The 16,421-nt window shown below is 45.0% G+C and overlaps 1 protein-coding gene across 1 annotated transcript in view; it reads left to right on the forward strand.

The window, feature by feature from the left end:
• The window catches only part of LOC132402451 (inactive phospholipase D5-like), a 172,018-nt gene that overhangs the window by 137,222 nt on the left and 18,375 nt on the right, over positions 1–16,421 (forward strand). The window lies entirely within an intron of this gene.

Raw genomic sequence — 16,421 nt, forward strand, 5'->3', positions numbered from 1 at the left:
TTCACCCCCCCTTTGTTTGAAAGAGTCCCCATGTGGCGAAGTTTCTTACAGGTCAAGTCTATCAGGTGGTCGAATCTGTCGCTGCGATCTACGTAGCACCGACTGTGATTGCACCGATGCCAGCAACATTGGAGATTGCACAGGAGACGGAGGTTGTGCTGGTTTCAGCTCATGCATGTGTGAGGCACCTGGTATATATGTGTCATGAGGAGTCCATGTAGGGCCTGGTGAGCGCGGTGTCACCTCGGGTACAGGGTTCATAGTTACCGGAGAGTGTTCAGGGTAGTGGTCTGCTGCACCTGCGGGCGCCAGGTCGCAGATGGAGACCGTGTCCTCCTGCCCATCAGGTAAGACCACGTAAGCATACTGGGGGTTCGCATGCAGAAGGTGAACCCTCTCGACCAGCGGGGAGTATTTATCGCTCCTCACATGTTTCCGGAGCAGCACTGGCCCTGGGGACATCAGCCAAACTGGTAGAGCGGTCCCAGTGACAGACTTCCTGGGAAAAGAGAATAGGAGTTCGTGAGGGGGGGGTGGGGCCACCATCCGACCACCTGGGCCCTCCAAGGGCTTGTGTTTGGCTCAATGATCCCCTCCCTGAGTAGCCACTGCACCTCTGACTGAATGAAGGCCCTGTCCCCCGCAATGTACCTCCTGCATTTAGTCGCCACCGGTTTACAGTTGGGGTCAGGTTGGCAAACAGCGGCGGGGGAGGGACCTTGAGAGTGGAGAGACTGCAAGTGGTGTCGGTAGCACAGCTGTCGTATTGGATGGGATGTGTGTGTCGCTGTGTGTGTGTGGTCAGTAGTGATGAAGGCCCACAGAACTGAGGATTCCGGACAGTGAGTGGTGGGAGGGGCCCGTCATATACCATAGTCACACTTTCGAGATGGCTCTGGAAGTCCAGCCACAATAGCACAGGTGCGCACAGATTAGGCATGACCAGTAGCGCAAAGTTCCGATATTCTGTGCCTTGCACCACCAAAATCGCTACACAATCCACCCGGATGTCTGCGGAATGCGACCCAGAAACCAAATGGATCTTCTGACTAACTGGCCGTGTTGCGAGTCCGCAGCGTTGCACTGTGTCCTGGTGAATGAAACTCTTAGTGCTGCCCGTGTCAAACAGGCATCTAGTCCTGTGCCCCTCCACCCGGATGTCCATCATGGACCTTGCAAGCTGGTGTGGGGCGCTTTGGTCGAGAGTTACAGTGGCCAGAGATGAGCCGTTGGGGTACCCGGTCAGCATCGGAGGGTCGGGGGCGGGGCATGCTGACGCCGACAAAGATGGCCGCCCACATCCGGGCATGCAAGATGGCGGCCCCCACGTCTCACCCGCAGCGCTGCACGCCGCTCACAGTTTAGACTTACAGACCTTGGCGAAATGGCCCAGCTTTCCACAGCTGGAGCAGGTCGTTTCTTGCGCTGGGCAGCGTTTATGAGGGTGCTTTTTGTGGCCACAAAAATAACAAAGCACGGGCTTCTGACGGGCTGCCGCTGTGGTCGGGTTCGGGGAGCTCGTGGAATCGCGACTGGCTGTGGCGATTTCACTCGTGGGAGCCGGCGGTGGCGGGGTCTGAGGCGTCCACGGAACTGGCGGGGAATCGCGCGACTGGACAGCGTCGGTGTAGTGCAGCGCAGCTTCCAGAGCGTTGGCCGTCTCGATCGCCGAGCGTAAGGTAAGGTTGGCATTTTCCAGCAGTCGCTGGCGCATGTACACTGACCTCAGTCCCGTCACAAAGGCGTCTCGCACTAGCAGCTCCACATGTTGTTCTGCCGTGAGCGTCTTGCAGTCACAAGCTCGGACGAGTGTCTGTAGTGCTTGGAGAAACTCGGCGCTCGATTCTCCAGGCCGCTGTCGCCGGGTAGCTAAATGACGTCTTGCGTAGACGGTGTTCACCGGCCGCAGGTACTGTCTTTTGAGGGCGTCCAGTGCCCCTTCGTAGGTCGGCAGGTCCCGGATAAGGGAATAAACTTTTGGGGTGACCCTCGAGAGGAGAATTCTGTACATAACGGCAGGGTCAGTCGCACGAAGCTCCGCCAAGTATGATTGGAAGCATGCGAGCCAGTGTTCAAAAGCGAGAGCTGCTTCAGGGTCTTGAGGGTCCAAATCCAACCTTTCCGGACGTAAAACGGTTTCCATGTTTTAAAACTTTCAGTCAATAAAATTGATGCACCATCAGTAACTCACTCTGAGACGTAAGGCGAGATATCAGCTTTTATTGACTGAAGAAGGAACCAGCAGTGAGTGACCATCATATTACATCCTGGAGAATGAGGCAGAGGATTAGACCTGAATCGCCTTTATACAGGGGCCTGTGAGAGGAGCCACAGGAGCAGTCAGAAGGGGGCGTGTCCAGACAGGCACATAGTTCACCACAATAACTAACCAACGACAGCAGAGGCATTGGCCTTTCTGCCTAGCATCAGTAATTTGGAAATCCTCTAAATCGACAGTTTCCTCTAAAGGGAACTGGTTTCCTATCACAATTATTGCCCTCTTCCTTAACTAACCCTGAACTTATTAGCACTGACCTTAATATCTATTACTCCACCCTGCAAAGCTGCTGCATGTTCTCTCAAGCAGAGATGCACCTTCCGGTTGATCCTCAATCAGTAGCACTCGGCCTGTCGTGGAAGCTCTTTGGACAATGCTTCTGGAACAAAAGGACATAAGAGATTGAAGCAGGAACGGTCTGTTCAGACCTCACATCTGGTCCACCCAATCGAAGTACAAAGTAAATTTAATATCAGCGTACATATATGTCACCATATAATACCTTGAGATTAATCTTCTTGCAGCTATTCACCATAAGTTCAAAGAAACACAATAGAATCAATGAAAAACTACTCACAAGCATGGACAATCAATGTGCAAAAGACAACAAACTGTATGAACACAAAAAGAAAAACAAAATAATAACGACAGAAACATAAGTAATAAATAATATTAAGGACTTGAGTTGTAGAATCCTTGAAAGCGAGTCAATGGGTTGAGGAATCAGTTCAGTGTTGGGGTGAGTGAAGTTACCTAGTTTAGTTTAGGAGCCTGATGGTTGTAAGGTAATAGGTGTTCCTGAACCTGGTGATGTGGAACCTAAGGCTCCTATCAAGGATCAAAGGTCAAAGATCAAGGCTTAACTTTTAATTTTGTGTCACCCCATGTGGTAACCCCATTTCCCTTGGTTCTTTTAATATCCAAAAAGTATTTTGATCTCTGTCTTAAGTGTACTCAGTTACTAAGCCCTCTCACCCCCCAGTTCCAAAGTTGTGCCACTTACAGTTTCAGCACCTAAGTTACAGGGAAAGGTTGAACAGTTAGGTTTTTATTCTTTGGAGCGTAGAAGGTTGAGGGGGGGTCTTGATAGAGGTATTTAAAATTATGAGGGGGATAGATAGAGTTGACGTGGATAGGCATTTTCCATTGAGATTAGGGGAGATTCAGACAAGAGGACATGAGTTGAGAGTTAGGGGGCAAAAGTTTAAGGGTAACACGAGGGGGAGTTTCTTTACTCAGAGAGTGGTAGCTGTGTGGAACGAGCTTCCAGTAGAAGTGGTAGAGGCAGGTTCGGTATTGTCATTTAAAGTAAAATTGGATAGGTATATGAACAGGAAAGGAATGGAGGGTTATGGGCCGAGTGCGGGCCAGTGGGACTAGGTGAGAGTAAGCATTCGGCATGGACTAGAAGGGCCGAGATGGCCTGTTTCCGTGCTGTAGTTGTTATATGGTTATAGGTGAAGAAGTTTCTTCGCCGCTCTGCCCTGAGTGGTCGACCTCTCTTCCTGAGATGGTGTCCCATAGTTCTAAGAATTCTGTATGTTCATTCTCCCAGAGTCCAAACTGTAGGCTCAGTCTGCTTCACCTCCCCGTTGGATGCTGATGTTTTAGCGTTCTCGATATTCATCAGAAATCAAGATTAAGGCATAAAAATTTTTGCTTCTGGCCTTTTTATTAACTGTTACAAGAAAAACAAACAAAGAGCCAAGAGAACAAAGAAATGATAGTTGACTTCTACACAAACTAGCTTGAACTAAAAAAAACATACCAGTGACAAGAATTAGAGTATAAAATAGACAAATTCAAGTGCCATGACACCTGCTACAGAAAAATTAAGAAGTTTCTAGTAAAATACAGAAGCAGCTATACCACATTTACTGGAAAATTCACTGAACAATTACAGTTATATAGGTGATTATACAAAACAAGCAAAAGAAAATTGAACTACAGGAAAGATGTAAGGAAAATAACAATTCCACACCCTAATCCAACAACCCTCAAGTGACAAACATACTCGTTGCAGAAATCATGAATCTTTATTGAACTCTTTATATTGCAAGCACAAGTATATTCTTCCTAGGAAGGTCAAACCTTTACCTATGCCAAAGCAACTTCACAAGGGTCTTGCATAATTTCAGTGAAATAGCTTCACTCCAGTATTTCAATTCCATTGTAATACTGCTTGACACATCTGAACATTAATTATCAGTGATTCAAATACCAAAGGCACACAGATCCTTCCAAACATGAATGCATTTCAATCTTTCCCTGCTTCATCTCATATTTTCCAATTTATATGTTTTATTTACCAGATCTTTGCCCATTCACTTGCCCACTGGATATCTCTCTGAAGGCTATCAGACAGCTGAACAGCTTTCTATACTAAGATGGATAATGATACTAGACTTAGCCTCTCATCCAAATCGTTGGTACTTATAAGAAACAGCTGGAGCCCTATTGAAAGTTGCTGTGACACCTCCATTAGTCTCAGGCTTCCAATCCAAAATGATGCATACTGTACAGTCCTACTCTGTTTCCTGTCTATCAAGCCGACCTCAGCTGACACTGGTAGAAGAGTCATGGAGTCATACAACACCACAGCACAGAAACAGGCCTTTCAGCTCACCTAGTCCATGCTAAACTATTAATATGCCTAGTCCAGTCTGCACCAGGATCATAATCCCCTATACCCCTCCCATCTATGTACCTATCCAATTTTTTTCTTAAACGTTCAAATCAAACTCTCATCCTCCACTTCCACTGGCACTCTTTCCACAGAGTCACCACCCTTTAAGTGAAGAAGCTCCTCCTCATGTTCTGCTTAAATGTTTCACCTTGAACCCATGACCTCCAGTTCTAGTCCCACCCAAACTCAGTGGAAAAAGCCTGCTTGTGTTTACCCTATCTACCCCTCATAATTTTGTATATCTCTGTCAAATCTCCACTCATTCTCTTATGCTCTAGGGAATAAAGTCCTAAACTATTCAACTTTTCCTTATACTTCAGTTTGTCAAGTCCTGGTAACGTCCTTGTAAATTTTGTCAGCACTCTTTCAATCATATTGATATCTTTTCTGTAGGTAGGTGACCAGACCTGCACATAATACTCCAAATCTGGTCTCAACAATGTCTTACCCATCCTGAACATAACATCCCATCTCCTGTACTTAGTATGTTGATATATGAAGGCCAACGTACCAAAAGTTCTCTTTATGACTCTATTTACCTGTGACACCATGTTCAAGGAATCATGGACCTGCATTTACAGATCCCTTTGTTCTACCACACTCCTTCGTGCCCTGCTGTTCCTTGTGTAAGACCTACACTGGGTGGTCCAATTGAAGTGCAACACCTCACACTTGTCTGCACTTCATTCCATCTGCCCTTTCTCAGCCCATTTTCCAGCTGGTTCAGACCCCACTGCAGTTTTAGATTGTGTTCATCACTGTCCACTTCACTCCCAACCTTGGTGTCGTTCACGTATTTGTTGAGCCAGTTTAGTACATTATCATCCAGACCATTGTTGTAGATGACAAGCAACAATGGACCCAGCACTGATCCCTGCGGCACACCACTAGTCACAGGCCTCCAGTCAGAGAGGCAACCCTCTACTACCACTCTCTGGCTTCTCCCACAAAGACAATATCTAATCCAATTTACTACCTCATCCTGAATGCTGAGCGACTGAACCTTCTTGACTAGCCTCCCCTGCGGGACCTTGTCAAATGCTTTACTAAAGTCCATGTAGACAAAATCTACTGCCTTTCCTTCATCTACATACATTCACCCTATCATTTCCCTTCATAAGTTTTTATACCTCTATAAGATCTCCCCTATACAGGTGTCCCCTGCTTTATGAATGTTTGCTTTACACCACTTTGCTTTTACAAAAGACCTACATTAGTAATCTGTTTTCGCATTACAAAGAGGATTTTCGCTCTTACGAAAATTTTTCCCATATAAATTAATGGCTCTTCACTTTACGTCAATTTGGCTTAAGAAAGGTTTCATAGGAACGCTCTACCTTTCTAAAGGGGGGGGCACCTGTATTTGCACAATTTGTCTTCTTTTGCACAATGGTTGTTTGTCAGTCTTTATGTGATTATGTTTTAGTATTTTTTCCTATAAATGCCTGCAAGAAAATGAATCTAAGGTAATATATGCATACTTTGACAATAAATTTCCTTTGAACTTCTTGAATTTTCCACTCATTCACTTGTGCTCCAGGGAATAAAGTCCTAACCTGTTCAACCTTACCCTATAACTCGGGTAATATTTTATAACTTTCTTGTACCCACTCCCCCACCCCCACCCACTTCCTCCAGGTATTCTAGCATTTTCCTTACTTTTGATATCCACTGAATTGGGTCTGTAGTTCTATGTTTTCTCCCACCATCCTTTCTTAAATAGTGGAATTCCCTTAGTTACCTTCCAGACTGAGCGAAATGTTCGAGACTTATGGTTTTATGGAGACTCAGGATTTTGGAAGTTATATAGACCATCAGTCTATATCAAATATAACCAACTATATCAAACCTTTGGTTGCAACCTCTCACGTTCTAGGGTTTTTATTGGGTTTAAGTCAAAAAATTTCCAAAGTCAGTGCTGGCAGATTTCTGAAGTACAATTTATAGCTGTTGGCATATTGGTTGTTTGGTGTAATAGGAATAATTTTTTTAGCATTCTCGCAAAATATTTCAGTGTACAACTGTCTCCCAAATACATGACAAACTTTATTGCTAGGTTTTACCTCTGGGATAGCCCCAAGCAAGAATATTGAGACATTTGCTGTGACTGAGGTGTGCTTCCGACTTTGATTTCTGTTTGTCCTTGAAGCAAACAAGATACAGGAGCCTTTAAGGCAATAAAATACAGGAGCTTGAAAGCTCAGACATCCAGATTTAAGAACCGATTCTCCCACATTGACCCCTGAACAAATCACCTCTTTCACAGCCCTTGTCGGGAATACAATGTTGGAATACTGGGAATACCTGCTGGAATTGCCATGTCCTCAAACTCTTAACCACATTCTCTTGGCTTTCGGCCATTATCACTTCAGTGATTTTTTTTTCACACTACTTTAAATTTGCACTATCATCTTGGCATCTTTCTGGTGTTTTTCACATGTCTCTGTATTTATTGTTGCCATATGCTATCCACTGTTTAATCCGTAAGCTTCATGCAAATAAGGAATTCCATTGCAGTTGGTGTATGTGACAATAATCTCATCTAATCCTTCTCCAGTGTCTCACTTCTGTTGAGTTTAACTGGAAGCTCTAAAAAAAATCCTGAAATATACTTCTTAATATGCAGCTGCTCCTACGTTTTGAACAAGAATGCTGTTTAGACTAGTCTTAAATTTAGTTTTTTTTTATATAAAAGTCAGCCAGATTTCCTCAGAAAAAGCCTTCCTCTGATTTAGAAACAACTTGGAATATTTGGGTGGAATTGGGTGCTTAATGTGATAGATGACCAAATTGAATCTGACTAACACTGATTCAACCTTGCCAAAATATTAATGTGCTCAGCATACTTTCAAATGATTCTCATTGTTTTATGAGATCTGATAAAAACACAGTCAGCTATTTAAGAGCTTTATATGTTAAATGATTTAATGACAAAATGTACTGGGAGACAGCCATAGGGAGGTAATATGTTGCCAGTATGACCTTGATGAACTCTGAAAGTCATATCATTTACTAATGGAAATGATGTGGTGTAGTAAGCTAGGATCAATAAGGAATGGTTCTAAATACAATAGGACCCACGCTCATTGTTTCAAGTTCCTGGTGTCAATATCTCTGAGGATCTAACCTGGACCCAACACATCGATGCAGCTACAAAGAAGGTGAGGCAGCGGCTGTATTTCATTAGGAGCTTGAGGAGATTTGGGTTGTCACCTAAAATACTCACAAATTTCTACAGATGTACCATGGAGAGCATTCTAACTGGCTGCCTCACCCTCTGGTATGGGGGCAGGGTGGGGGTGACTACCGCAGAGGGTTGAAGCAAGCTGCAGAGAGCTGTAAGCTCAGTCAGCTCCATCATGGGCACTAGCCTCTGTAGCATCCAGGACATCTGCAAGGAGCGATGCCTCAAAAAGGCAGCGTTCATCATTAAAGGACCCCCATCGCCCGAGATGTGCCCTTTTCTTCTCTCTGGAATTTGTTGCCAATCTGTGGAATTTGTTGCCATGAGCAGCTGTGGAGGCCAAGTCATTGGGTATATTTAAGGCAGAGATAGATAGGTTCTTGATTAGCCAGGGCATCAAAGGGTATGGGAAGAAGGCAGGGGAGTGGGGATGACTGGAAGAATTGGATCAGCCTATGATTGAATGGGAGAGCAGACTCGATGGGCTGAACAGCCTACTTCTGCTCCTATATTTTATGGTCTTATTGAAGGAGGTACAGAAGTCTATTATTGTGTATTGCAATGTACTCCTTCCGCAAAGTTAACAAATTTCATGACATATGCCAGTGATATTAAAACTGGTTCTGATTCTGAAATACAGATTCTTCCATCAGATTTCTGAGCAGTCAATGAACACTTCCTCATTTTTAGCCTTTTATGCCAGTTATTTTTGTTTGTAATTTATAGTGCTTCTGATGTACTGCTGCTACAAAACAACACATCTCACAGCATCTGCCACTGATAATAAAGCTGACCCTGATCCTTATACTTAAGGGAGGTTGAGAAACTAGGAGAGAGGGTACTCTGTAGGAGCTGCCTCTGAACAAATTACATTTGTATTTTTATAGTAGAGATTATATTTCAAAACTACTTCAGTAACTGCAAAGCATTTCCCCTCAGTAGTACTCAACCAGCTTTACTTCCCTCAACAACTGGATCCTCGAGTTCCTGATTGGGTGACCATGACAGTGTGGACTGGTAATAACATCCCCTTGCCAATAACAGTCAGCACAGATGCACCTTAACATCTGTATTTAGCCGACTGCTCTATACTCTCTACATTCATGATTGTGTGGCCATGCACAGTGTGGTGAACTACATATACCTGTCTGGACACATCCCCTGCTGACTGCTCCAGTGGCTCCTCCCACAGACCCCCGTATAAAGGCGATCGAGGCCTGAAACCCGGCCTCTCAGTCTCCAGGATGTAGTATGGTGGTCACTCACTGCTTGTTCCTTCTTCCAGTCAATAAAAGCCGATATCTCGCCTTTACTTCTCAGAGTGAGTTATTGATGGTGCATCACACAGCCAAACGCCATCTATAAATTCACCGATGATACTGCTACTGTTGGCAGAATATCAAATGGCAATGAGAAGGTGTACAGGAGTGACATAGATCAGCTGGTTGAGTGGTGTTTCAGCAACAACCTTGCACTCAGTGTCTGCAAGTCCAAGGAATTGATTGTGGGACTTCAGAAAGTGGAAGTCCACAATGTCAGTCATCATTGAGGGCCAGCAGTGAAAAGGATAAGCAGCTTTAATTCCCTGGGCGTCAACATCTCAGAGGATACATCCTGGGCTCAAAATATTGATGCAACCATGAAGGCACATCAGCAGCTATACTTCATTAGGAGTTTGAAATTTGAGATGCCACTAAATACTGTAGTGGATTTCTACAGATGCCCTGTGGAGAGCATTCTCGTTGCCTGGTAAAGAGGCTCCAATGCAAGGGTCTGAAAGAGCTGTCGACTTTCAGCCAGCTCCATCACGGGCGTAATCCTCCCTAGCATCGCGATCAGCTCCAAAAGGTAGTGGCACATCATTAACGACCCTCACCATCTGAGACATGCCCTCTTTACATTACTACCATCTGAGAGAAGGTACAGAAGCCTGGAGATGCCAGATCAATGGTTTAGGAACAGCTTCTTCCACTCTGCCATAAGCACCACCTCACTATTACTTTCATGCATAATTATTTTTGTTTGTTATTGTAACTACAGTCATTTTTATGTCTTGTGCATTGTACTATTGCCACAAAACAACACATTTCATGACCTATGTCAGAGATAATAAGCCAGATATTGATTCTGGAGATTTTCTGAAGTTATGAATGCAAGTTACAAAAATAAAAGATTTTCTTCTATTCCTTCCTTAAATTGAGCAGCAATTCAGACTGACAAGGCTTACTTTCACCTTTACTACTCTTTAGAAGAACTTGGAGCTCTCTGAGGTGAATTAAATTCAAATGTTTATCTTTGTAACCTCTTCACTGAATTCAAATGCAGTACCAGTACAGTTTCCATCTCATTTCCAGGCATATGAGCTTACCTCCGTGAAATTGGTACCAAATAGATAGATTCTAAGTAAACTTGGATATGTTTTTCTTTAAGTTATTCACATTCAGATTCAGATTCAATTTATTGTCATTTAGAAACCACAAATGCAATGTAGTTAAAAAACGAGACAACGTTCCTCCAGAATGATATCACAAAAGCACATGACAAAACAGACTACTCCAGAAAATCCACATAACGTTTGGCAATCCCCAGTCCAGAGTCCGGAGAGGCTCCTGCGTATTAATATCGCGCTACCGTCTTAGCGCGTTTCCCAGAAAGGAGCTCCAAACCCACCAGACAAAACAAGACCAAAAACTAAAGCTACAAGACCTGCACAAAACCACATAATTACAACATATAGTTAAACAGTGCAAACAATAGCATAATTGATTAAAAAAAACAGACTATGGGCACAGTAAAAATAGTCCAAAGATGTTAAAGGACTACAAGTTCAAAAGAAATCACCACACAGTTTCCACAAGTCCCCAGGGTCCCGACAGACTTGCCATCCCACGCCAGCGGCAGAAGGGAATACCCCTGCTATGGACTTCCACAGCGCCGTCCGACTCAGCCTCGCAGACACAGCATGCACCGAAAGCGACCTGACCGCAGCGGACTCCGAGTCTGTCGAACCTCCGAGCCGACGACTATCCCCTCCGGCACAGCTTCTCCGAGCACCATCCTCTGCCGAGCGTATTAAGATGGCCCCACCAATGCCCATCGGCAAAGCGACCCTGAGGACTGGGGGCCTGTTCTTCCCAGCAGAGTCCCGGACCTCACAGCAGCAGCAGCAATGAAGAAGGTCTTCCTGGAGATTTCCCAATGTTTCTCCATGCTCCCACATCCGTTTTCAATCAATTATGATTGCGCACGGCACCCCACTTCACAAATAACATATAATCAGCTCCGGAGTGGCTGCTGCAAGCTGCGTCACATCGCCATCTTGGAAAAGTTCATTATTTTATTCTAAATAAAGAGGTACAGAATGGTAACAGGCCCTTCTGGCCCAATGAGCCCGTGATGTCCAGTTACACCAATGTGACCAATTAACCTACTGACATCGGAGAATGGAGCTGAAAAGGAATTTCTTTAGCCAGAGGGTGGTGAATCTGTGAAAGTCATCACCACAGGCAGCCGTGGACACCCCATCACTGTGAGTACTTAAGACAGAGGATGGAAGATTCTTAATTAGTCAGGGCATGAGGGGTAACGGGAAGAAGGCAGGAGTTTAGGGCTGAGGGGAAAATGGATCAGCCATGGTGAAATGGTGGAGCAGACTCGAAGGGCCAAATAGACTAATTCTGCTCCTATATCTTATGGTCTTATATGCACAGCTTATTTTGGTCTGCTGCTGTAACTGTAGTAACTTTTTATGCCTTGTACAAAACAACACATTCCACAACGTATGTCGGAGATAATAAATATAACTTGGCAAACTTGTATAGATGCATGGTGCAAAGTGTGCTGACTGGCTGCATCACAGCCTGGCATGGGATACGGGTGCCCATGGCTTACTTTCAATAATTTCTCCTTTGGCTCCTCCCACTTCCTCCAGACCAAGGGTGTAGCCATGGGCACCTGTATGGGTCCCAGCTATGCCTGCCTTTTTGTTGGCTTTGTGGAACAGTCCATGTTCCAAGTTTATACAGGTATCCATCCCCCTCCTTTCCTTCGCTACATTGACGACTGCATTGGCGCTGCCTCCTGAATGCATGCTGAGCTTGTCGACTTCGTTAACTTTGCCTCCAACTTTCACCCTGCCCTCAAATTTACCTGGTCCATTTCCAACACCTCCCTCCCCTTTCTTGATCTTTCTGTCTCCATCTCTGGAGACAGGCTATCTACTGATATCTACTATAAGCCTACAGACTCTCACAGCTACCTGGACTATTCCTCTTCCCACCCTGTCTCTTGCAAAAATGCTATCCCCTTCTCACAATTCCTCCGTCTCCGCTGCATCTGCTCTCAGGATGAGGCTTTTCATTCCAGGACGAAGGAGATGTCTTCCTTTTTTAAACAAAGGGGCTTCCCTTCGTCCACCATCAACTCTGCTCTCAAACACATCTCTCCCATTTCCCACACATCTGCCCTCACCCCAACCACACGCCACCCCACTCGGGATAGGGTTCCCCTTGTCCTTACCTACCACCCCACCAGCCTCCAGGTCCAACGTATAATTCTCCGTAACTTCTGCCACCTCCAACGGGATCCCACTACCAAACACATCTTTCCCTTCCCCCCCCCCACTTTTTGCTTTCTGCAGGGATCACTCCCTACGCGACTCCCTTGTCCACTCGTCCCCCCCCATCCTTTCCCACTGATTTCCCTGCTGGCACTTATTCTTGTAAACGGAACAAGTGCTACACCTGCCCTTACACTTCCTCCCTCACCACCAGTCAGGGCCCCAGACAGTCCTTCCAGGTGAGGTGACACTTCACCTGTGAGTCGGCTGGTGTGGTATACTGCATCTGGTGCTCCCAGTGTGGCCTTTTATATATTGGTGAGACCCGACGCAGACTGGGAGACCGTTTCACTGAACACCTACGCTCAGTCCGCCAGAGAAAGCAGGATCTCCCAGTGGCCACACATTTTAATTCCTTGTCCCATTCCCATTCTGATATGTCTATCCATAGCCTCCTCGACTGTCAAGATGAATCCACACTCAGGTTGGAGGAACAACACCTTATATACTGGCTGGGTAGCCTCCAACCTGATGGCATGAACATTGACTTCTCTAACTTCCGTTAATGCCCCTCCTCCCCTCCTTACCCCATCGCTGACATATTTAGTTGTTGGTTTTTTTCTGTGTCTCTGCTCATCACTCCGCCTGTTCTCCATCTCCCTCTGGTGCTACCCCTCCCCCTTTCTTTCTCCCGAGGCCTCCTGTCCCATGATCCTTTCCCTTCTCCAGCTCTGTATCATTTTCGCCAATTACCTTTCCATCTCTTAGCTTCATCCCGCCCCCTCCGGTCTTCTCCTATCATTTTGCATTTCCCCCTCCCCCCCACTACTTTCAAATCTCTTACTATCTTTCCTTTCGGTTAGTCCTGACGAAGGGTCTCGGCCTGAAATGTCGACAGCGCTTCTCCCTATAGATGCTGCCTGGCCTGCTGTGTTCCACCAGCATTTTGTGTGTGTTGTTAACCGAAAATAATGTTGGTCAAGATGACTCTGCAATTCTAAATACAGAAAATCTCAGTACATTCAAGAGGACTAGAATCTCAAATCAAGGATGTAATGCAGAGGCTCTATCAGGCACTGGTGAGGCCTCACTTGAAGCATTTTGAGCAGCTCTAAGCCCCTTATCTAGGAAAGACTGCAGTGGTAATGGAGCGAGTCCAGAGGAGGCTCATGAGAAGGATCCTGGGAATGAAAGGGTTAAGTTATGTGGAGGGTTTGATGGCCCTGGGCTTGTACTTGCTGGAGTTTAGAAGAATGAAGGGGGAATCTCATTGAAACCTATTGCATATTGAAAGGCCTAGATAGAGTGGACGTAGAGAAAATGCCTCCTATAGTGGAGGAGTTGAGGACCAGAGAGCATAGCCTCTGATACAAGGACATCACTGTAGAACAGAGATGAGAAATCTCTTTAGAGAGATGGTAAATCTTTGGAATTCATTGCCACAGATGGCTGTGGAAGCCAAGACATTTGGTATATTTGATGCTGAGTTGGATAGATTCTTCATTAGTAAGGGCATCGAAGGTTTGTGCAGAAGGGAGGAGAATGGGTTTGAGAGGGATAATATATCAGTCATGATGGAATGGCAAAGCAGACTCAATGGGCTGAATGGCCTAATTCAGCACCTATGTCTTATGGCCTTACGGCACTTGGTGTTTGAGTACTTAGGGTAATGACATAGCCTGATGTAGTTATCAGAATATGGATCATACAAGTGTTTTTTTATTCTGGAGATTTGTACACTGAGGTTCTGAGCATTCACATCATCATTTAGCTTCGGATGAAGGGAACTGACTGGAGAGGAACAAATAATCCTGTCTTGCTGCCAAAGAATGTGGCTATATGTTTGTTCCAATTTGCATTGTCCTCCCCCCTCCCCCGACTCTTCTGCTCCAGCCTGGTAGCAGCTGGATATTAATCTGCGGACTGTCAGTGAGTCTGAAGTGACTTGGTCCAAATATGGGAAGGTTTTGTGTCCTGAGCACCTCCACTTCCTGGATATGTCACCATCTCCTCCTCTCCTGGGCCTGGACAGGACATGGGATAACGTGAAGAGGTAATGAAAGGATCTACAATAAAGAAAATATCTTTCTGGAGCTATGAATAGTATTGGTTTTGGTTTATTATCATTTGTACCGTGATTGAGAGGCTTTTGTTCTCGGTGTATGTGATAATATCAGAAGTTTGATTATAGTGTGTACTGAGAACAAGTGCATCTCGGTTTTGTTGAAAACCTTTGTTTTAGACCATAAGACCACAAGATGTAAGAATGGTATTAGGCTATTGGGCCCATCCACCATGGCTAATTTATTGCCCCTGTCAACCCCATTCTCTTGCATTCACCCCATTACCTTTGCACCCCTGAGTAATCCATTACCTATCAACCTCCGCTTTAAATATACTCAATGATTTGGCCTCCACAGCCCTCTGTGGCAATGAATTCCACAGATTCACCACCCTCTGGCTAAAGAGCTTTTGTGTGCTATCCAGATAGAACCATAGAACATTACAGCACAGAAACAGGCCTTCTGGCCCTTCTTGGCTGGCCGAACCATTTTTCTGTCTAGTCCCACTGACCTGCACCTAGACCATATCCCTCCATACACCTCTCATCCATGTACCTGTCCAAGTTTTTCTTAAATGTTAAAAGAGAGCCCACATTTACCACTTCATCTGGCAGCTCATTCCACACTCCCAACACTCCCTGTGTGAAGAAGCCCCCCTCCCCCAATGTTCCCATTAAACTTTCCCCCCTTCACCCTTAACCCATGTCCTCTTTTTTTTAAATCCCCTAGCCTCAGTGGAAAAAGCCTGTTTGCATTCACTCTATCTATATCCATCATAATTTTATATACCTCTATCAAATCTCCCCTCATTCTTCTATGCTTCAGGGAATGAAGTCCTAGCCTATTCAACCTTTCTATGTAACTCAGTTTCTCAAGTCCCAACAACATCCTTATAAACCTTCTCTGCACTCTTTCAACCTTATTAATATCCTTCCTGTAAGTCGGTGACCAAAACCGCACACAATACTCCAAATTCGGCCTCACCAATGCCTTCTACAACCTCACCATAACACTCCAACTCTTATACTCAATACTTTGATTTATAAAGGTCAATGTACCAAAAGCTCCCTTTACAACCCCACCTACCTATGACACCTCTTTTAGGGAATTTTGTATCTGTATTCCTAGATCCCTCTGTTCTACTGCACTCCTCAGTGCCCTGCCATTTACCTTGTATGTTCTACATTGGTTTTTCCTTCCAAAGTGCAATACCTCACACTTGTCTGTATTAAGCTCCATCTGCCATTCTTCAGCCCATTTTTCCAGCTGGGCCAAATCCCTCTGCAAACTTTAAAAACTTTCCTCACTGTCCACTACACCTCCAGTCTTTGTATCATCAGCAAATTTGCTGATCCAATTTACCACATTATCATCCAGATCATTGATACAGATGATGAATAACAATGGACCCAGCACTGATCCCTGTGGCACACCACTAGTCACAGGCCTCCACTACCACTCTCTGGCTTCTACAAATTGAGCCAATATCTAATCCAATTTACTACCTCTCCATGTATACCTAGCGACTGAATCTTCCTAACTAACCTCCCATGTGGGACCTTGTTAAAGGACTTACTGAAGTCCATGTAGACAACATCCACTGCCTTCCCTTCATTCACTTTCCTGGTAACCTCCTCGAAAAACTCTAATAG

Source organism: Hypanus sabinus, chromosome 12, assembly GCF_030144855.1.
Source record: "Hypanus sabinus isolate sHypSab1 chromosome 12, sHypSab1.hap1, whole genome shotgun sequence".
Lineage (NCBI taxonomy): Eukaryota > Metazoa > Chordata > Chondrichthyes > Myliobatiformes > Dasyatidae > Hypanus > Hypanus sabinus.